This window comes from Thalassophryne amazonica, chromosome 6 (genome assembly GCF_902500255.1).
Source record: "Thalassophryne amazonica chromosome 6, fThaAma1.1, whole genome shotgun sequence".
NCBI classification, from domain to species: domain Eukaryota; kingdom Metazoa; phylum Chordata; class Actinopteri; order Batrachoidiformes; family Batrachoididae; genus Thalassophryne; species Thalassophryne amazonica.
Window position 1 is genome coordinate 62,340,623 of NC_047108.1, and position 22,078 is coordinate 62,362,700.

Below are 22,078 nucleotides of genomic sequence, written 5' to 3' on the forward strand. Positions count from 1 at the left end.
CTTGAGACAGAAATTAGTTCACCCTAAGGACAGCATCCCTAGTTACAAACAGAGCAATGTAGTGTATCATATCAGATGTCAGGAAAACTGTAATGAACACTACATAGGTGAGACGAAGCAACTTTTACACAAGAGGCTATACCAGCACCGCAGAGAGGTCACCAGTGGACCTCAGTCTGCAGTTCATCTCCACCTGAAAGACACTAACCACACGTTTGAGGACAAGGGAGTTAAAATCTTAGCCAGAGAGAACAAATGGTTTGAGAGAGGTGTCAAGGAAGCATTCTTTGTAAAACAGTTGAAACCCAGCCTTAACCGTGGAGCGGGTCTCAGACACGCTTTGTCCCCTGTTTACAATGTGGTACTCAGGTCAAAGCAGTTTCAGTCTTTTGTTCATGGTAATGAGTCATTCACTTCATCAGGAGAGAGTCGTCAAGGGAGCCATCAGGGGAGGCTTCCGTCCTGTCATTAGGAGAGTGCTAACTAGAGCACAATAGGTGCTAATTAGAGCTATTGTTTAGTCACTAGCCTATAGCAGTCAGCCTCTTGGTATGTGGGATCTGGTTAGGTTAAAAAACTCCAGCTTTTGTTGGCTTCTGGTTTATTCTTCTCTACAAGAGTCAAGACAGAAGTCAGACTACCACAGCAAGTATTTTAGCTGAGGAAGCTTCTGTGATTTGAAGCGAAACGTCCTCACGTCAAGCAACCCAGTCCAGTCGAAGATTCAAGTTTCTCTACTATGGAAACCACCTGGACAACTGAGAGCCTACACAGAAAGTTCACCTTAGTATTTCTCTGTTTTTCTTGTTGTTTAATGCTGGCAAATTATACAGTATTTGTTGTCTTTCTGATGTCTGATTCTGTTTTTTCTCTGTTTAAGGTGCAGCTCCATCCAGAGATCGGAGTTGTATTCGTTTTGGCGACACTCCAGTCCTGTGCGCCAATAGCATTTCTTGTGTATTTGTCCGTGAATTGTTCTGTGAATTGTTCTGTAATTTATGTTTGTAGCATGGCCCAAGCAGAGGGTCACCCCTTTGACTCTGGTCTGCTTGAAGTCTCTTCCTCAGAGGGAGTTTTTCCTTACCACTGTTGCTCTGGGAGTTGGTAAGGTTAGACCTTACCTGTGTGAAGCGCTTTGAGGCAACTCTGTTGTGATTTGGCACTATATAAATGAAAATAAATTGAAATTGAATTGAGAAGTGGGAATGGACCATATATCTGTCTGGGTGTCTGTTATCCTGGACCCAAGGCAGTCCCATAGTATGGTGGATGCAGCTACCTAACCTGACCTGACTGATCTAGAAAACAATTTGTAATTCCGTTGAGCAAAATTTGGCGTAGCTGGACATCACTGGACGTGTGGTTGGTAATACCAGTATCTTTGCAGAAGAACAAAGGTCCAAGTGTTTAGGTTCTTGGTGTTTTCTGGCTTACTATATGGTTGATTTTTGTCAAACAAATGGTTACTTAAGAAGTTTGTGATAAGGAGTATCACTGGCATTGTGAGGGAATGCCAGCTACAATGTAAATTATGGTTGGAAATACATATTTGGTCACCCACAAACAAGCAAGATTTCTGGCTCTCACAGACCTGTAACTTCTTTAAGAAGCTCTTCTGTCCTCCACCTGTTACCTGTATTAATGGCACCTGTTGGAACTCGTTATCTGTATAAAAGACACCTGTCCACAGCCTCAAACAGTCAGACTCCAAACTCAACCATGGCCAAGACCAAAGAGCTGTCGAAGGACACCAGGAAGGAAATTGTAGATGTGCACCAGGCTGGGAAGAGTGAATCTACAATAGTTAAGCAGGTTGGTGTGAATAAATCAACTGTGGGAGCAATTGTAAGAAAATGGAAGACATACAAGACCATTGATAATTTCCCTTGATCTGGGGCTCCACACAAGATGTAATCCCATGGGGTCAAAATGATCATGAGAATGGTGAACAAAAATCCCAGAACTACACAGAGGGACCTGATGAATGCACTGTATTCACAGCGCTTCACTTTTTCCACACCTTATGTTACAGCCTTATTCAGAGTAAATTAATTTTTCACACAATACTCCATAATAACAATGTGAACATTTTTTTTTTTTTTTTTTTTGATTTTTGCAAATTAATTAAAAAAAAAAACTAAACTAAACTAAAAAATCACATGTACATGTTTTCACAGCCTTTGCCATAGAGCTCAGAATTGTGCTTTGGTGCATCCTGTTTCCACTGATCATCATTGAAATGTCTGTACAGCTTAATTGGACTCCATCTGGGGTAAATTCAGTTTACTGGACATGATTTGGAACTTTAGGCACACACCTGTCTACATATATGGTCCTACAGTTGACAGTGCATGTCAGAGCACAAACCAAGCATGAAGTCAAAGGAATTGTTTATAGACCTCGGAGACAGGATTGTCTTAAGGCACAATTCTGGGGAAGGGTACAGAAACATTTCTGCTGCTTTGAAGGTCCCAATGAGCACAGTGGCCTCCATCATGTGTAAATGGAAGAAGTTCAGAGCCACCAGGACTCTTCCCAAAGGTGGCCGCCTGTCTAAACTGAGTGATCGAGGGAGATGTTCCTTAATCAGGGAGGTGACCAAGAGCCCGATGGTCACTCTGCCAGAGCTTCAGCATTCCTGTGTGGAGAGAGCAGAACCTTCCAGAAGGACAACCATCTCAGCAGCAATCCACCAATCAGACATGTACGCTAGAGTGGCCAGATGGAAGCCACTCCTTAGTAAAAGGCACATGGCAGTCCACCTGGAGTTTGCCAAAAGCACCTGAAGGACTCTCAGACCATGAGAAACAAAATTCTCTAGTCTGATAAGACAAAGAATGAACTCTTTGGTGTTAATGCCAGGTGTCATATTTGGAGGAAACCAGGCACTGTACCTACAGTGACGCATGGTGGTGGCAGCATCATGCTGTGGGAATGTTTTCAGCAGCAGGAACTGGGAGACTAGTCAGGATTGAGGGAAAGATGAATGCAGCCATGTACAGAGACATCCAGGATGAACACCTGCTCCAGAGCGCTCTTAACATGAGATTGGGGTGAGGGTTTATTTTTCAGCAGGACAGTGACCCTAAGCACACAGCCAAGATATCAAAGGAGTGGCTTCAGGACAACTCTGTGAATGTCCTTGAGTGGCCCAGCCAGAGCCCAGACCTGAATCTGATTGAAGATCTGTGGAGGGATCTAAAAATGGTTGTGCACCGACGCTCCCCATCCAACCTGATGGAGCTTGAGAGGTGCTGCAAAGAGGAATGAACAAAACTGCCCAAAGATAGTGTGACAAGCTTGTAGCATCATATTCTAGAAAACTTGAGGCTGTAATTGCTGCCAAAGGTCAACAAAGTATTGAGAAAAAGGTGTGAATACTTATGTATACATGATTTCTTACTTTTTTATTTTTAATAAATTTGAAAAAAAAAAACTTTTTTATGTTATCATTATAGAATTTTGATGACAAAAATGAATTCACTCCATTTTGGAATAAGGCTGTAACATAACAAAATGTGGAAAAGGTCAAGTGCTGTGAATACTTTCCAAATGCACTGATAGTATTCCAAAAAATAGCAGTCCCAAAGTTGGCCTTGGGCTTTATTCAGTCTTTACTAACCCTCTCTCTCCACTTCTTTTCTCTTTGACATTGATCACATTCACAGTTCCTTGCATGCTTTTTATGTGACCTTGAAATACTGCTGTTGCTTACAATAGCTACAAACACAAATGGTCCAAATGTGTGTGTGCTTCCAGTCAAACATCAAACACCATATGACAGCTGTCTTTGCAATGTGAAGATCCTTCAGTTTTTCAAATCTGCACTGATTGGAATAATCTATGTATTGTAAAACAGTCTGCAAAAAATGCAAAACAATGAAGCTGGAAAACTCCAAATTTGTGTTGAAATAAGCTCACCAATTTGTCAGTGAACAAGATGGTTGAGTGTGTTTCAAAATAATATAATACAGCTTGATGTGGCAGCACAGTGGTAAAACACAGTGAGTGAAAGGTCAGGGAGGTATGTGCCCAGATTGTAAAAATGTGGCCATGACAGTTCCTTGTTACAGAGACTCCATAATTGAACACAACATGCATAAATTTCAGGTGAAGCCTTCTGCCTGTAACTACACAAGAAGCAGAGCAACAGAGTTCTCTCTCTGTGACAGAATGAGACACTGGAGCAGCATAATATTCATCATAAAATATCTGAAATTATTGTACACTGCATAGTTGGCTTGCCTCTTGCTCATATCACCCACAGGCAAGGATTCACTGTTATTTTCCTCTAATTCTTAGAGAGTGTAAGTGCCGTATTGGACTCTGCTGCTGACAAGCATATAGATGTTAGTTATATGTTAAATTGACAATAATGCGGATTTGTCTTTCTTATGAGTCGTGTCTTTTCAGTTCTCTGTCTAAGATCCTGCCTGGTTGATATCTCTATTGATATCTCTTCTGGAGCTCCTATGGAGGAGCTGCCATGCTGACTTGATGAGACCAGGAGTGCTTATGTGAACTGAGCATCCAGATGTCCCAAACCAGATGGCTATGATCCAATAAGTGAACATAGTCTGGGGAGTATTAGAGCATTCCTTGGAACTGAATGAATAATTCAGCGGGTGGATCACATCTATTGATATACAGTTTTATGCAAAGGTTTGGGCACCCCTGATAATTTTCATGATTTTCCGTTATAAATCATTGGTTGTCTGGATCAGAAATTTCAGTTACATATACTCAACAAAAATATAAACGCAACACTTTTGGTTTTGCTCCCATTTTGTATGAGATGAACTCAAAGATCTAAAACTTTTTCCACATACACAATATCACCATTTCCCTCAAATATTGTTCACAAACCAGTCGAAATCTGTGATAGTGAGCACTTCTCCTTTGCTGAGATAATCCATCCCACCTCACAGGTGTGCCATATCAAGATGCTGATTAGACACCATGATTAGTGCACAGGTGTGCCTTAGACCAGTGATTTTCAACCTTTTTTGAGCCGCGGCACCCTTTTTATATTTACAAAATCCTGCGGCACACCACCAACCAAAATAATATTATAATGCTATTACCTCTGGTTTTGCGCAAAACCCAATTATCGCAATAGAAATTCGATACAGAAAACACCGCATTTCGAAAATCCTCAAGAATTCTGCACTCTGATCTCAAGTAGGGCTGTCAGATTAGGAATTTCTGGAGACGATTAATTGTCAGACAAATAATTGCGATTGACGAATATATTGTCTATTTTTTTTTCTTTTTTCCCCTTCTTTATATTCTACTATTGTAGTATAATTACACAACTCTGGAAGAACGTTTGGCTTCTGTAAGTGGAGAAACTGGGAATGGTGCAACATTTTTATTTTTATCTTAATTTTACATACAGTTCCAACTTTTTCTGATTTGTGGTTGTTTCTGTTGCATTTCTGAAATTGTTTCTCCTCATCAGTCACGTTTTGTGCTTAAACACTACATTAAGCTCAAGATTGAACAAATAAATACCTTTGGAAAATAACAGCTGTTAAAGTTCAGAGTTCTCACCTGCTTTTTGTGATCTGTGCGTCTGAACATTTTTTTTTTGTGGCTCAGTTCATTCATATATTCTCATTTTTTAAAGATATTTGACCGTTTATTTCATCTCATGATCTCATAAATTCAGCATACGACGCGCACATGGTGTGAACAGGACGGTAACGGCAGAATCACACCTTTAGAGAAAGTTCAGAGAGAAGTAAAAGCTTCACGTTTTCGTTTTGTTAACATGTTCACTCCATTTAAAATCCTCTCTGCTCCGCGCTCGCTGCGCACTGAACGTGTCGCGCCTCCATTCAGGAATCTCCCTCACCCACCCCCTCCCCTCCCCTCCCTCACCCGCCCCCTCCCTCGCAGTCTGCAGCCTGTTAACTCCGCGCGCGCACACACAGGCACAGACACACACACCGACAGCTCCGCATTTTACACGGCTTTTGAAGGAGACGGCACTGTTTTAATCAGCCGTCAGCCTCCTTGTTATTGTCCCGCCTTAAGACGAGAGCGAGGCTGCAGCACGTTTGACATCAGATTCTGAGTCGTTTTATGCTTTGTGGATAAAATAAATAATGCACGGTAATCGCGAATATGAAAAATACCCACGGCACCCTTGACGATCAGTTGAGAATCACTGCCTTAGACTACCCACAATAAAAGGCCACTCTGAAAGGTGCAGTTTTGTTTTATTGGGGGGGGGGGGGGGGGATACCAGTCAGTATCTGGTGTGACCACCATTTGCCTCATGCAGTGCAACACATCTCCTTCGCATCATCCGTGAAGAGAACACCTCTCCAACGTGCCAAACGCCAGCGAATGTGAGCATTTGCCCACTCAAGTCGGTTACGACGACGAACTGGAGTCAGGTCGAGACCCCGATGAGGACGAGGAGCATGCAGATGAGCTTCCCTGAGACGGTTTCTGACAGTTTGTGCATAAATTCTTTGGTTATGCAAACCGATTGTTCCAGCAGCTGTCCGAGTGGCTGGTCTCAGACGATCTTGGAGGTGAACATGCTGGATGTGGAGGTCCTGGGCTGGTGTGGTTACACGTGGTCTGCGGTTGTGAGGCTGGTTGGATGTACTGCCAAATTCTCTGAAATGACTTTGGAGACGGCTTATGGTAGAGACATGAACATTCAATACACGAGCAACAGCTCTGGTTGACATTCCTGCTGTCAGCATGCCAATTGCACACTCCCTCAAATCTTGCGACATCTGTGGCATTGTGCTGTGTGATAAAACTGCACCTTTCAGAGTGGCCTTTTATTGTGGACAGTCTAAGGCACACCTGTGCACTAATCATGGTGTCTAATCAGCATCTTGATATGGCACACCTGTGAGGTGGGATGGATTATCTCAGCAAAGGAGAAGTGCTCACTATCACAGATTTAGACTGGTTTGTGAACAATATTTGAGAGAAATGGTGATATTGTGTATGTGGAAAAAGTTTTAGATTTTTGAGTTCATCTCATACAAAATGGGAGCAAAACCTAAAGTGTTGCGTTTATATTTTTGTTGAGTGTATATCATATAGCAGACAAACACACTGCTATTTGAGAAGTGAAATGAAGTTTCTAGTATTTACAGAAATTGTGCAATAATTATTTAAACAAAATTGGGCAGGTGCATAAATTTGGGCACCCTTGTCATTTTATTGATTTGAATACATTTAGCACTAATTATTGGAACACAAAACTGGTTTGGTAAGCTCATTGACCCTTGACCTCCTTACACAGGTGAATTCAATCATGAGAAAGGGTATTTAATGTGGCCATTTGAAAATGTTTCCCCTCTTTGCATCTCTTCTAATGAGTGGCAACATGGGAGCCTCTAAATAACTCTCAAATGATCTGAAAACAAAGATTGTTCAACATCATGGTTTCGGGGAAGGAAACAAAAAGCTATCTCAGAGATTTTGGCTGCCAGTTTCCACTGTGGGGAACATAGTGAGTAAATGGAAGACCATGGGCACAGTACTAGTTAAGGCCCGAAGTGGCAGGTCAAGGAAAATCTCAGATGAAAACAGCCATAGTAAGCCCACAGACCTGCTCCAATGACCTACAACATGATCTTGCTGCAGATTATGTTATTGCTGCAGACTATACAGCGCACTTTGCACAAGGAGATGATGTACGATGCTGTAATACAGAGGAAGCCTTTTCTGCATACACCCCACAGACAGAGTCACTTGAGGTATGCTAAAGAACATTTGGACAAGCCAGCATCATTTTGGAATAAGGTGCTGGGACTGATGAAACTAAAATTGAGTTATTTGGAAATAACAATGGGTGGTATGCATGGCAGAAAAAGAACACAGCATTCCAAGAAAAACACTTGCTACCTACAGTAAAATTTGGAGGTGGTTCCTTCATGCTGTGTGGCTGTGTGGCCAGTGCAGGTACTGGGAATCTTGTTAAAGTTTAGGCTCACATGCACTGGGGCTGGATCTTTCAACAAGATAACAACCTTAAACACTGCTTAAAATCTACTAAGGCATTCATGCAGAGGAACAAGTACAAGGTTCTGCAATGGCCATCTCAGTCCCCAGACCTGAATATTATTGAAAATCTGTGGTGTGATTTTAAGCGGGCTGTCCATGCTCAGAAACCAACAAAGCTGACTGAACTGGAGATGTTTTGTAAAGAAGAATGGTCCAAAATACCTTCAACCACAATTGAGGCTCTCATTGGAAGCAATAGGAAGCGTTAGAGGCTGTTATTTCTGTAAAAGGAGGATCTACTAAATATTGATGTATTTTTTTCTGTTGGAGTGCCCAAATTTATGCACCTACATAATTTTGTTTAAGGAATTATTGCACACTTTTTGTACATCACAGAAACTTCATTTCACTTCTTAAATATCACTGTGTTTGTCTGCTATATGATATATTTAATTGAAATTGCTGATCCAAACAACCAATGATTTATAAAGGAAAATCATGGAAATCATCAGGGGTGCCCAAACTTTTACATACAACTGTATGTGAAGCTTGGATACAGTGGATTGTCTGAACAGGACTTTTTGGATATAATTTGGACAAGTTAATGAGTCTCAGAATAATATGAAATAATTTAGAATGTGTGGGCAGCAAGGAGGCTTAGTGGTTAGCAATTTTACTTCACGGCAAGAAGGTCTTGCAATTGATTCCCACCTAGTCTTTTCTGTATGGAGTTTGCATGTACACCCCATGTTCGTGTGGGTTCCAGCTTCCTCCCACTTCCAAAGACATACAGGTTAGGTCAACTAGGAACTTTAAATTGACCGTATAGGTATATGTGTGATTGTGAATGAGTTTGGCTGTCGGTATGTTGCCCTGCGATAGGCTGAGGCCCATTCCAGGGTGTACCCCGCCTCATGTCCAATGACTGCTGGGACAGCCTTCCCGTGACCCTTGATTGGAGTAAGTGGGTATGGAAAATAAATGAATTAATTAATTTGGAATGTTGAATACTTGTGGGATGAACTCATGGTTATCTCATATTAATGGCTGGGAACTTACATCAACATGTGTGCAGGCTATGTTGGAACTTTTGTACTCAAGAAGCCACTTTACGAAATGATGGGACATCTTGGGGAGAGCCTGGACATTGTTCTTGGTTAAGTAAGCTATAGGAATTCTCCTATCTCTATAAATGGTTCTTTAGCCTTTTAGATTGGAAAACACCTTGAAAGAACTCAGTCATGACATCACTGGACGTGTGGTTGGTAATACCAGTATCTTTGCAGAAGAACAAAGGTCCAAGTGTTTAGGTTCTTGGTGTTTTCTGGCTTACTATATGGTTGATTTTTGTCAAACAAATGGTTACTTAAGAAGTTTGTGATAAGGAGTATCACTGGCATTGTGAGGGAATGCCAGCTACAATGTAAATTATGGTTGGAAATACATATTTGGTCACCCACAAACAAGCAAGATTTCTGGCTCTCACAGACCTGTAACTTCTTTAAGAAGCTCTTCTGTCCTCCACCTGTTACCTGTATTAATAGCATCTGTTGGAACTCATTATCTGCATAAAAGATACCTATCCACAGCCTCAAACAGTCAGACTCCAAACTCAATCATGGCCAAGACCAAAGAGCTTTCGAAGAACACCAGGAAGAAAATTGTAGATGTGCACCAGGCTGGGAAGAGTAAATCTACAATAGTCAAGCAGGTTGGTGTGAATAAATCAACTGTGGGAGCAATTGTAAGAAAATGAAAGACATACAAGACCATTGATAATCTCGCTCGATATAGGGCTCCACACAAGATGTCATCCAATGGGGTCAAAATGATCATGAGAACGGTGAACAAAAATCCCAGAACTACACAGAGGGACCTGATGAATGACCTGCAGAGAGCTGGGACCAAAGTAACAAAGGCTACACACTATGCAGAGAGGGACTCAAATCCTGCAGTGCCAGGCGTGTCCCCCTGCTTAAGCCAGTATGTGTCCAGGCCCATCTGAAGTTTGGCAGAGAGCATATGGATGATCCAGAAGAGGATGGGCAGAATATCATGTGTTTCAGATGAAACCAAAATAGAACATTTTGGTAAAAATTCAACTCGTCTGAGTTGAGGAGGACGAGGACGAGTTGAACAACGTATCTACTATGAAGTATGGGGGTGGAAACATCATACTTTGGGGCTGTTTTTCTGCAAAGGGGACAGGACGACTGATCTGTGTTAAGGGAAGAATGAACGTGGCCATGTATCATGAGATTTTAAGCCAAAACCTCCTTCCATCAGTGAGAGCATTGAAATTCAATGTGGCTGGGTCTTCCAGCATGACACTGATCCCAAACATACCACTCGGGCAATGGAGTGGCTCTGTAAAAAGCATTTCAAGGTCCTGGAGTGGCCAAGCCAGTCCCTAGACCTCAACCCCATAGAAAATTTTTTGAGGGAGTTGAAAGTCCATGTTGCCCAGCGACAGCCCCAAAACATCACTGCTCTAGAGGAGATCTGCATGGAGGAAGGGGCCAAAATACCAGTTACAGTCTGTGCAAACCTGGTGAAGACTTACAGGAAACACTTGACCTCTGTCATTGCCAACAAAGATTATGTTACAAAGCATTGAGTTGATCTTTTATTATTGACCAAATACTTATTTTCCACCATAATTTACAAATAAATTCTTTAAAAATCCTAAAATGTGATTTCCTGGATTTTTTTTTTTCTCATTTTGTCTCTAACAGTTGAAGTGTACATATGTTGAAAATGACAGACCTCTCTCATCTTTCTAAGTAGGAGAACTTGCACAATCAGGGACTGACTAAATACTTTTTTGCCTCATTGTAGGTGCCTCAGTGTTGATGAAACTCATGGCTTGAGAAGACCAAGGGGATGTTCATCTGTCACCTGGGTGTGGCAGACAAAGTGTTACTTTCGAGAACTGGGGATGGATGGTTGTCTGCCTGGGTGGTTGCCATCTAGAACCTACAGTGGTTCCATGGTGTGATGGATGTGGAAAAGTGCAGCACCAGCACATGCTCCCACACATGACTTGACCCAAAATGAATGATCGGGGATCACTAACTGGCAAGACTACTCACTAATACAATCTATTTGACTAGGACTCGAATCTACACTTTATCTTTTCAATTATTTCTTCATGGTGAATAGATTGTTCAGCTGTAATATTTCTGTCATTGCATATTCTGTCAATGGTGTGTTGCTGGTTTTGCTTTGTCTTGTTACAGTGGCCACAGCAGATGGTCGCCCCACGAGCTCTTCTCTGACTGAGGTTGCTTTCCGTAATCAAAAAACACTGAGGAAGTTTGAGCACTGTTGCCATTGTCCTTGCTTATGGGGTGGGTAAGGGGTAGATTCCTAACCTGCAGATCATTCAACTCTCCCTGCACTGCCAAAAGCTGATTAGCTCATTCAGGGGTCTGTTAGCTCTTATGGAACATGCCATTCAACTCGGCTTCGCCTCATTGAATGGTATGTTCCAGCTTTCACCTCATGAAATATTCGTACCACTGAACTCATAAACATTCATTATTTGTATACTATACTCTACAATACGTTTTTAAAACAAGAAGGGGAAGACAAGAAAGTATCCTATTCCTGTAATTAAAAGATTCATTGTTATCTTATTTTACACTTTGATAAATTAACTCTCAAGAGAAAAAGATTAAAGATGAATCACTTTCTTCCATTTTAGAACAACAGCATAGTTGGGGATGACACTTTTAAACCTTAATAAGATCCCCACACAATACAGATTTCTCATCAGTCAGATTTCATTAAATAAAAAGAAACACTATTCAACATGTGATGAAAAGGATACAAATCTTTCATTAGTCTGTCAGAATGAGACATCTGTCAGGCTTTTGGGCTTTAATTATCTTTATTTGCAGACTTCTCTGTTCCATTTGAATGTTAATTAACACTGATGGGAAAAACAGTTCAATGTGAAATCAATCAGGATGAGACGGTGTTGGAAAAATAATATATTAAAAAATGCCAAACCCTTCAAAAATAAGCAAAAATAACAGCCAATATAATTACTGCCTTTCAAAAAGGATGTTGTGGTATAAAAATGAGTGTTAGAGTTGATATTTTTGGTTGGTTATGTGCAACCTGCAGCTTCTATCTCTTGTAATCTCTCTGAGTGTCTATGTTCATTGTTGCAACTCATTTTTATGAAACTGCATGACTTGGAGGAAATGTGCCATTATTTCCACCTATTAAAGATACCACATCTACATTTGCTGATCTAAAAGTGCCGCTGATCATATAAAGTGCAGTGTTTCTACCTGCATATTTACTGCAAATACACAAAGTCAGCTGGGTACTGGTAACTATATCTGAATTCAATTTAATATTTTGTAACTTGGAGCTGATCAGAAACAACCAAGAATAACCTACCAACAGGAAAAAATATCAAAGTTTATTATGATCACAAAGAAGAACAATTTCAAAAGTATATTATCTGTTGTGAGTTCACTGAATGCTGTGGGCCAAATAAAACACCGTACGTATTAAAATTAGAGTAAACACTATTTATTGGCCCACTTTCAGCACAGATCATCGGTTTGACTGCCCCTTTGGTGGGAATATTTTCTTTGTTCCTAATGAGGCTTTGGTCAAATTTATTCTAATCCCCAAATGATGGTTTAGAGTTACAGAGTGTGATTCATTTGCATATTATGTGTTTTGTGAAGCCTCCTGTGAGAGTAACACTTATTAAGGTTTGCACAAATCAACTTGACCTCACTTCACAAACGTTCGTCAACTATGAAGTCTTTCATGATTTCACATGAGACAAAAGTTTGTGAGGATGATTTAATGCATCAAAAGCAGAAACTTCAGAGTCACGTTCTCTTCACTCAGCTCTCACAATACAGTCTTGTGTTGTGTCGCTCTTGATTTGGACATTGCAGTTTTTACTTAATCATTCTCACTGTGCTCATTGTTCAATCTTCCACTCCAAGCATACATCATCTTGTTTATTTCCCTCGTCTGCCTGTCAAGCAATCTGTTCCAAATGGAGAATCTGATAAATGCAATATCCCTCCTATTTTTTCCTTGATACATTATTAGATTATGCACAATTGCAGAGATTTGTCAAAGTGATGTGATATCTTTGCTGCAGTGTAACAAATCTTCAAGCTACCACAGATGGTGCCATTATAAATGTGTGTAAGATAGCAGCTGTGCAAAAAGAATACATTAGAACAGTTGGGTTAGTGTATGTGTCAAAGATATGAACAACAGCCTGCAACATCATTAATTTCAAGTTGTGCAGAGACAAGTTCTCATTCTGAGGTGTTAAACTGCAACACTTCATCAGGTACAACGCACGTTGAGACTGTAGATAACATAAGCTGGAAAGAATCAGTTATCTGCAGTAGCAGTTTTTGGTATGGGAGAACCAGGCAGCCCCAGGGGTGGTATTTATGGGGCGGTACCGTGGGCATGAGCACTTAATACCCATGTCACACCTTGACGATTTAGCCAGCGTATGCTGACCGTATTAAAAAATGCTGGCATACGCTGGCGTAGGTCTAACATGTTATGGGTAAGTTCTGTGTAAGTTAACAGCGCGTTGAAGCACACTGAAACACGATAATATATGATGTAATACGGCAAGCACCTCAAAAAATTTTGGGCATGCTGAAAATTTTCAAAGTATGCCAACGTATGCCGCATACATCCCACACATGCAGGACATACGCTGTGCAATAGTTGACACACGTTTCTTGTAACTTATTCATAAGTCGAAATATGTCCATTAATGCTGGCCATTGACTGGCTGAAAGCTGCAGTCCTCATGTTTCAACAGAGTAAATATAAAGTCTTACCCATTCATTTCAGTTGGATTCGTCATCACATCCTGATGAACACGTATCCACATAAAGCCTCCTGATTTTGATAAATGACATCTGAAAATACTTTATTTCCTTGTTGTGGAGAAACAAGTCCCTCTGTTTTTTCTGCACCAGGGTGGTTGTCAATGTATGTGGAATTCCTGCACGTTTTTTTTTTTCTGAATTTTGTGAAATGGCGAATAAAAATAGGTGATACATAACGATTATGTGGTCAACCAGCTGAATTGGTTTAGTCTTGACTTCTGGTTGTGAGTGGGAGGGGGAGATCTGTTGAATGCCAGGTGCCAAATAAATGGAGATGGACAGAAAATGGTCAAAGCCATCAGGTGCCCAATTTAGGAAAAAAGAAATGAAGAAGAGGAAAAATGATCAAAGGATAAAGGTCTGCAACCATCATTTCTCTGTATGATTACGGCGTCTATGTCATGAATGAAGGGCTAATGTTAATTGGTGGTGTAACATGTTTGAATTTGGTTTTAACTCAAGAAACACAAGATCAAATTTCACCATAAAATTGGATTCAAAATGGTCAGAGAAATTGTCAGGCTTTTTAAAATTATTATTTTACACACTGCTAAATGGCATAAGCTGGACTTTGTCACAGGGATGCACTAATAATAATAACAATAATAATTGTAAATTATTTATGTGACGTGAGGTAAATTTGGCTGAAGCTGAGTTACAGGTAAATTAAATAATTGTAAAATAAATGTAAAATTAACACATGCTTCAATAGAAGAATGACTTTATTTATATGTATTATTTGGGTGAACACTGATCCCTGTAATTAGCCAACTGAATTTTCATTCGGTTGGCTAATTACAGGGCCCAAACTACCATATGTAGTTTCAAAGATTTTCCATTTGTGACAACTCTATTTGGTGACAAAGCATAGTTTAATCTCTCATAAATAAAAGTGTGCCAAGCATAGAATTCAAGCCAGCAACCAGACATTCAGCATGTAAGGGCATGTTCATAGAAATTTGCAATTCATGAATGTTTAGTATAAGAGTTATATTGTAGCCTGTGGCCTTGCCATGTCAATTTCAATTGCAATTTCAGGCTCACTTCTAAAATATTAAAAATAATAATAAAATAATAATAAAATGGCTGTTTATGCAAAATTTGGTGTTTTCTTTTGGGGGGGGCTCGGAAGGGATCTCGTCTGGGGAGTAATTCAGTGTAAAGCCACCACTGGCTATCTGTGAAAGTGTAATGTGTAATGACATTTGACTTGTTTGATTGCTTGTTGATTTTGACTGAAAGCTAAGTACGATTTGACATCCCCAAAAAGTTTGACGTGTTTCAACTCCTGTCAATCACACAGTTCTGCTTCACAGCTGCTGAAGGCCATATTCTGAAAGCCTACAGTGATGGCAAAATGTTCTGACAAAGTGTCACTATTTGTTACAAAGGGAAGTACACGGTCACTCACACAACACCCACCTCCACCAGAGGACGTGGGTGCAATGAATGAGAGGGAGCATGGAGAAATAGTGTGATTGCAAAGAGTAGAGGTGGTGAAAGCAAATGAGTTTAAACACTTGAGGTCAGCTGTCCAAAGTAATGGAGAGTGTGGTAGAAAGGTGAAGAAGAGAATGAAGGTGGGATGGAGTGCATAAAAAAGGTGGCAGAAGTGATTTGTGCAAGGATATCCGCAAGAGTGAAGGGGAAGTCTACAAAACAGTCATGAGATCAGTTGTGTTGTACAGTGCGTCCGGAAAGTATTCATAGTGCTGCACTTTTTACACATTTTGTTATGTTACAGCTTTATTCCAAAATGATTGAAATTCATTATTTTTTTCCTCATGGGAAATACCACATAATGACTATGTGCAAAAAAATTTATTTATTTATTTATTTTGGAAATGTATTAAAAATAAGAAAATTAAGAACATGTTACCAGCCTTTGCCATGAAGCTCAAAATTCAGTTCATCCACTGATCATCCTTGAGACATTTCTACAGCTTAATTGGAGTCCACCTGGGGTAAATTCAGTTGATTGAACATGATTTGGAAAGACACACACCTGTCTACATGTGAGGTCTCGCTGTTGACAGTGCATGTCAGAGCACAAACAAAGCATGAAGTCAAAGGAATTGTCTGTAGACCTCCGAGACAGGATTGTGTTGAGGCACAAATCTGGGGAAGGGTACAGAAACATTTCTGCTGTTTTGAAGGTCCCAATGAGCACAGTGGCCTCCATCATCTGTAAATGGAAGAAGTTCGGCTCCACCTGGACTCTTCCTAGAGCTGGTCACCCATCTAAGCTGAGTGATCAGGGGAGAAGGGCCTCAGCAAAGTGACAGAGAACTCGATGGTGACTTTGTCAGAGCTCCAGTATTCCTGTGTGGAGTGAGGAGAACCTCCAAGAAGGTCAACCATCTCTGCAGCAATCCAACACTCAGGCCTGTATGGTAGGGTGGCCAGACAGAAGCCACTCTTTAGTAAAAGGCACATGGCAGCCTGCCCAGAGTTTGTCAAAAGGCACCTGAAGGACTCTCAGACCATGAGAACTAAAATTCTCTGGTCTGATGAGACAAAGATTGAACTCTTTGGTGTGGATGCCAGGCATCATGTTTGGAGGAAACCAGGCACCATCCCTACAGTGAAGCATGGTGGTGGCAGCATCATGCTGTGGTGGATGTTTTTCAGCCGCAGAAACTGGGAGACTAGTCAGAATTGAGGGAAAGATGAATGCAGCAATGTACAGAGATGTACAATGTACAGAACCTGTTCCAGAGCGCTCTTGACCTCAGACTGCGGCGGCGGTTCATCTTTCAGCAGGACAATGGCCCTAAGCACAGAACCAGTGTATGACAAGAATGGCTTTAGGACAACTCTGTGAATGTGCTTGAGTGGCCCAGCCAGAGCCCAGAGCTGAATCTGATGGAACATCTTGAGAGATCTGAAAATGGCTGCGCACTGACATGCCCTCCATCCAACCAAATGGAGTTTGAGAGGTGCTGCAAAGAGGAATGGACAAAACTGCCCAAAGATGCGACAGGCTTGTGGCATCATATTCAAGAAGAAATGAGGTTGTAATTGCTGCCAAAGGTGCATCAACAAAGTATTAAAGAAAGGCTGTGAATACTTACGTACAACCCCAATTCCAATAAAGTTGGGGCATTGTGTAAAATGTAAATAAAAACAGAATACAGTGATTTGCAAATCCGCTTCAACCTAAATTCAATTGAATACACCACAGACAAGATATTTAATATTCAAACTTATGAACTTTATTGTTTTTGTGCAAATATTTACTCATTTTGAAATAGATGCCTGCAACACATTTCAAAAAAGCTGGGACAGTGGTATGTTTACCACTGTGTTACATCACCTTTCCTTCTAACAACAATCAATAAGTGTTTGGGAACTGAGGACACTAATTGTTGAAGCTATGTAGGTGGAATTCATTCCCATTCTTGCTTGATGTATGACTTCAGTTGTTCAACAGTCCGGGGTCTCTGTTGTATTTTGCGCTTCATGATGTGCCACACATTTTCAATGGGGGACAGGTCTGGACTGCAGGCAGGCCAGTCTAGTAGCTGCACTCTTTTACTATGAAGCCACGCTGTTGTAACACGTGCAGAATGTGGTTTGGCATTGTCTTCCTGAAATAAGCAGGGACGTCCCTGAAAAAGATGTTGCTTGGATGGCAGCATGTGTTGCTCCAAAACCTGGATGTACCTTTCAGCTGTATGCTGTTGGACTATTTTTTTTTTACAAAGCTGTGATCCTCACCCCATCTTTGCTTGTGCACAACTGAGACTTTTGGGGATGCTCCTTTTATACCCAATCATGACACTCACCTGTTTCCAATTAACCTGTTCACCTGTGGAATGTTCCAAACAAGTGTTCTTTGAGCATTCATCAACTTACCCAGTCTTTTGTTACCACTGTCCCAGCCTTTTTGAAATGTGTTGCAGGCATCCATTTCAAAATGTGCAAATATTTGCACAAAAACAAAAAAAGTCTATCAGTCTGAACATTAAATATCTTGTCTTTGTGGTGTATTCAATTGAATATAGGTTGAAGAGGATGTGCAAATCATTGTAGTCTGTTTTTATTTACATTTTACGCAACATTCCAACTTCACTGGAATTGGGTTGTAAGTAATGAACATGTCACCATTTTTCTCAGTATTTCGAAAGGTGCTATTGACACAAAATTTCACCAGATGTCGGTAACAACCCAAGTAATCCATAGATGCAAAGAAACTAAAACAAATAAGAACAGAAATAAAGTTATGTGTAATAAAATGGAATGATGCAGGGAAAACGTATTGAACACACTTACTGAAATTTATTTAATACTTCGTACAAAGGCCTTTGTTGTAAAGACAGCCTCAAGATGCCTCCTGTTTGGAGAAACTAGTCTCATGCATTATAGAAGTCAAAACTGAAAATCCTCTAACCATGTTGAAAAATATACCTCTTCATTTGTTTGATCATAACGATTCCAAAAACTATGGCCTAATTACAACCCCTGGCAAAAATTATGGAATCACCGGCCTCGGAGGATGTTCATTCAATTGTTTAATTTTGTAGAAAAAAAGCAGATCACAGACATGACAAAAAACTACAGTCATTTCAAATGGCAACTTTCTGGCTTTAAGAAACACTATAAGAAATCAAGAAAAAAAAATTGTGGCAGTCAGTAATGGTTACTTTTTTAGACCAAGCAGAGGGAAAAAATATGGACTCACTCAATTCTGAGGAATAAATTATGGAATCACCCTGTAAATTTTCATCCCCAAAACTAACACCTGCATCAAATCAGATCTGCTCGTTAGTCTGCATCTAAAAAGGAGTGATCACACCTTGGAGAGCTGTTGCACCAAGTGGACTGACATGAATCATGGCTCCAACACGAGAGATGTCAATTGAAACAAAAGAGAGGATTATCAAACTCTTAAAAGAGGGTAAATCATCACGCAATGTTGCAAAAGATGTTGGTTGTTCACAGTCAGCTGTGTCTAAACTCTGGACCAAATACAAACAACATGGAAAGGTTGTTAAAGGCAAACATACTGGTAGACCAAGGAAGACATCAAAGCATCAAGACAGAAAACTTACAGCAATATGTCTCAAAAATCGAAAATGCACAACAAAACAAATGAGGAATGAATGGGAGGAAACTGGAGTCAACGTCTGTGACTGAACTGTAAGAAACTGCCTACAGGAAATGGGATTTACATACAGAAAAGCTAAACAAAAGCCATCATTAACACCTAAACAGAAAAAACAAGGTTACAATGGGCTAAGGAAAAGCAATCGTAGACTGTGGATGACTGGATGAAAGTCATATTCAGTGATGAATCTCAAATCTGCACTGGGCAAGGTGATGATGCTGGAACTTTTGTTTGGTGTCGTTCCAATGAGATTTATAAAGATGGCTGCCTGAAGAGAACATGTAAATTTACATAGTCATTGATGATATGGGGCTGCATGTCAGGCAAAGGCACTGGGGAGATGGCTGTCATTACATCATCAATAAATGCACAAGTTTACGTTGATATTTTGGACACTTTTCTTATCCTATCAATTGAAAGGATGTTTGGGGATGATGAAATCATTTTTCAAGATGATAATGCATCTTGCCATAGAGCAAAAACTGTGAAAACATTCCTTGCAAAAAGACACATAGGGTCAATATCATGGCCTGCAAATAGTCCGGATCTTAATCCAATTGAAAATCTTTGGTGGAAGTTGAAGAAAATGGTCCATGACAAGGCTCCAACCTGCAAAGCTGATCTGGCAACAGCAATCAGAGAAAGTTGGAGCCAGATTGATGAAGAGTATTGTTCGTCACTCATTAAGTCCATGCCTCAGAGACTGCAAGCTGTTATAAAAGCCAGAGGTGGTGCAATAAAATACTAGTGATGTGTTCATGATTCCATAATTTTTTCCTCAGAATTGAGTGATTCCATATTTTTTTTCCCTCTGCTTGGTCTAAGTAACCGTTACTGACTGCCACAATTTTTTTTTTCCTGATTTCTTATAGTGTTTCTTAAAACCAGAAAGTTGCCATTTGAAATTACTTTAGTTTTGTGTCATGTCTGTGATCTGCTTTTTTTCTACAAAATTAAACAAATGAATGAACATCCTCCGAGGCCGGTGATTTTTTGCCAGGGGTTGTATAACTGAATATTGTGAAGTTCTGGGGTACAATGTTAAAGTTTCTGCAATTTTGGTAATAAGTGATACAATTTATTGGTTGAGTTAATAGGGTTTAAAAAATAGTTTTCACCATTTGTCATGATTAGTTATCACATTACAGGGTAACATATGTCATATGTCATAGAATAAAATGGACGTCAACCTTATTTGACCTTTACTTTGGAGACGAAACATTCAACATGGTCAAAACTATTCCATTTATTAATCCTTTTATTTCAACCAATAATTTGCATCATTTTTATCAAGTTTCATCTAAGGCTGGCAGGTTTTATCGATATCAGTGGTTAGTTCTTGAGAGATGAAAACAAATGTGGGGAAAAAGATCACTACATATAAGAACCTATTCAGGGAGGCTGTTCAACAACAAATTCAAATGTGACATTCATCGTGATGAGATTCAAAATTCAACTGGATTTGCTGAAGATCTAGTGATTTTATTAATTTAATCTTTTTTATTAATATTACTGACAAAGAAAGAAACACAAAACAAAGCCTTCATGTGTGAGGTGGTAAGAGCCGTGACTCTGTAATCCTGACGTAGTGTGTTAACAGTGAACTTTACGAAGATATGTTTATGAAGAATTACCTCAAAGTGGGCCCATTAGTGTGCACAGCACTACAAAGCCTCAAAATGATTTGTCTTACTGTGTTACATATGTCATTCTTAAAGTGTCCTCGTTATTGTCTCTGTTTCTTTATGCAGATCTGCTATTGTTGATTCCATATCAGAACCAAATCACCAAAAAGACAAGGGCTAAAGATAAACTCCTTAAGAGGCAAATATATAATATTTCTTGAAAGGTTCCAATTTGTAATCAACGTGATTGAGGCAATTGCTCGATCCATGAGGCTCTTTATCTACTAATTAGAGGGGATTCAGGTGCACACCCGCTGATTAAATTAATGAGATAAGTTAACGTTGCATTTAATTTACATCAGTGTGGATTTTATATGTCAGGGCTGCGGACACACTGAGCACGAACACCTCAGTAAAAAGGAAGAGCCTCAACTTTCTGCTGTCTCCTTTCCATACTCAGTCCTCTGCCAGTGCACATGTTTTTGATGATACCTTCGAGATAAGTGGGGTGAGATTTGTAATCTGTAAGGACTGCTACGTCTCAAAGAAAACATTGGAGCGAGAGAGACAAATGACAAAGGAGAGTGCACTGGCTGAAAAATCTCTTCTGATGTTTTAAAGAAATGACTCAGGAGAAACTATTTGTGCACAGATCTTGAGCAGCTTCAAGATTTTATTTCAAAGAACCACTGTGGTGTGATAGGTTTTCTTTCTTTTTTAAATTAAAAGTTTGTCTTCAGCACCTCTTCCACACAGATTTTACCATAAGATTTTTAACAAAACTATTAAGTAGTACTGCTTCATTTACCCTGCTGGGTTACATTAGTCCCCCCCCCCCCCCATTTATTAATTATCTCCAAAAAGAATTTTGACATTTTTACAACTTCAGTGTTGGTTGTTCCCTTACTCTGTGGGTCAACAGAAGAGCTCATTTTAAATGTCAAAAACATTCTTTTATCAACAAATCAGAATTTACTTCATGAAAAAAAATTCATAACAATTTTTAAAAAAATAAAAGGGAAAAAAATTTCTTGGTAGATGTACCATCCAGTATAGGGCAATTCTATAGCACTGGAATTACAGTGCATCCAAAAAGTATTCACATTTTATGCTATGTTGCAGCCGGGGAGAGCTGACATTTGCCATTTGGTGTGGTTATGTATTATAGGTCAAGGATGAACGCTGTGAAAACAGAAAGTTGATAGCACAAATACTTTTTTGAAAAATTTGTGATTTTAGCTAACCAATAAACAATGGACATTGTACTGCAATGCACCATGGGAGTTTAAAATACATGTTTAAGCCAACTGCCCATAAATTTGGATGGGAGTATTTTTTTGTTGTTTTTTTTACTTGTTTTTTTTATACAAGTAGCTTTTATTACCAGAGGTGTTTGGTGATGCCGATGCCTTTGCAGGAGAAAGATCCATTGTTAGAGTCCTAGTGCTTCCTGTCAACCTGTG

At 39.9% G+C, this 22,078-nt stretch overlaps 1 protein-coding gene and 1 long non-coding RNA gene across 2 annotated transcripts in view; one reads left to right on the forward strand and one right to left on the reverse strand.

Moving 5' to 3' along the window:
* The window catches only part of LOC117512280, a 169,111-nt gene that overhangs the window by 146,798 nt on the left and 235 nt on the right, over positions 1 to 22,078 (forward strand). The window lies entirely within an intron of this gene.
* Positions 1 to 22,078, reverse strand: part of LOC117512277 (copine-5-like) — a 159,663-nt gene that overhangs the window by 89,683 nt on the left and 47,902 nt on the right. The window lies entirely within an intron of this gene.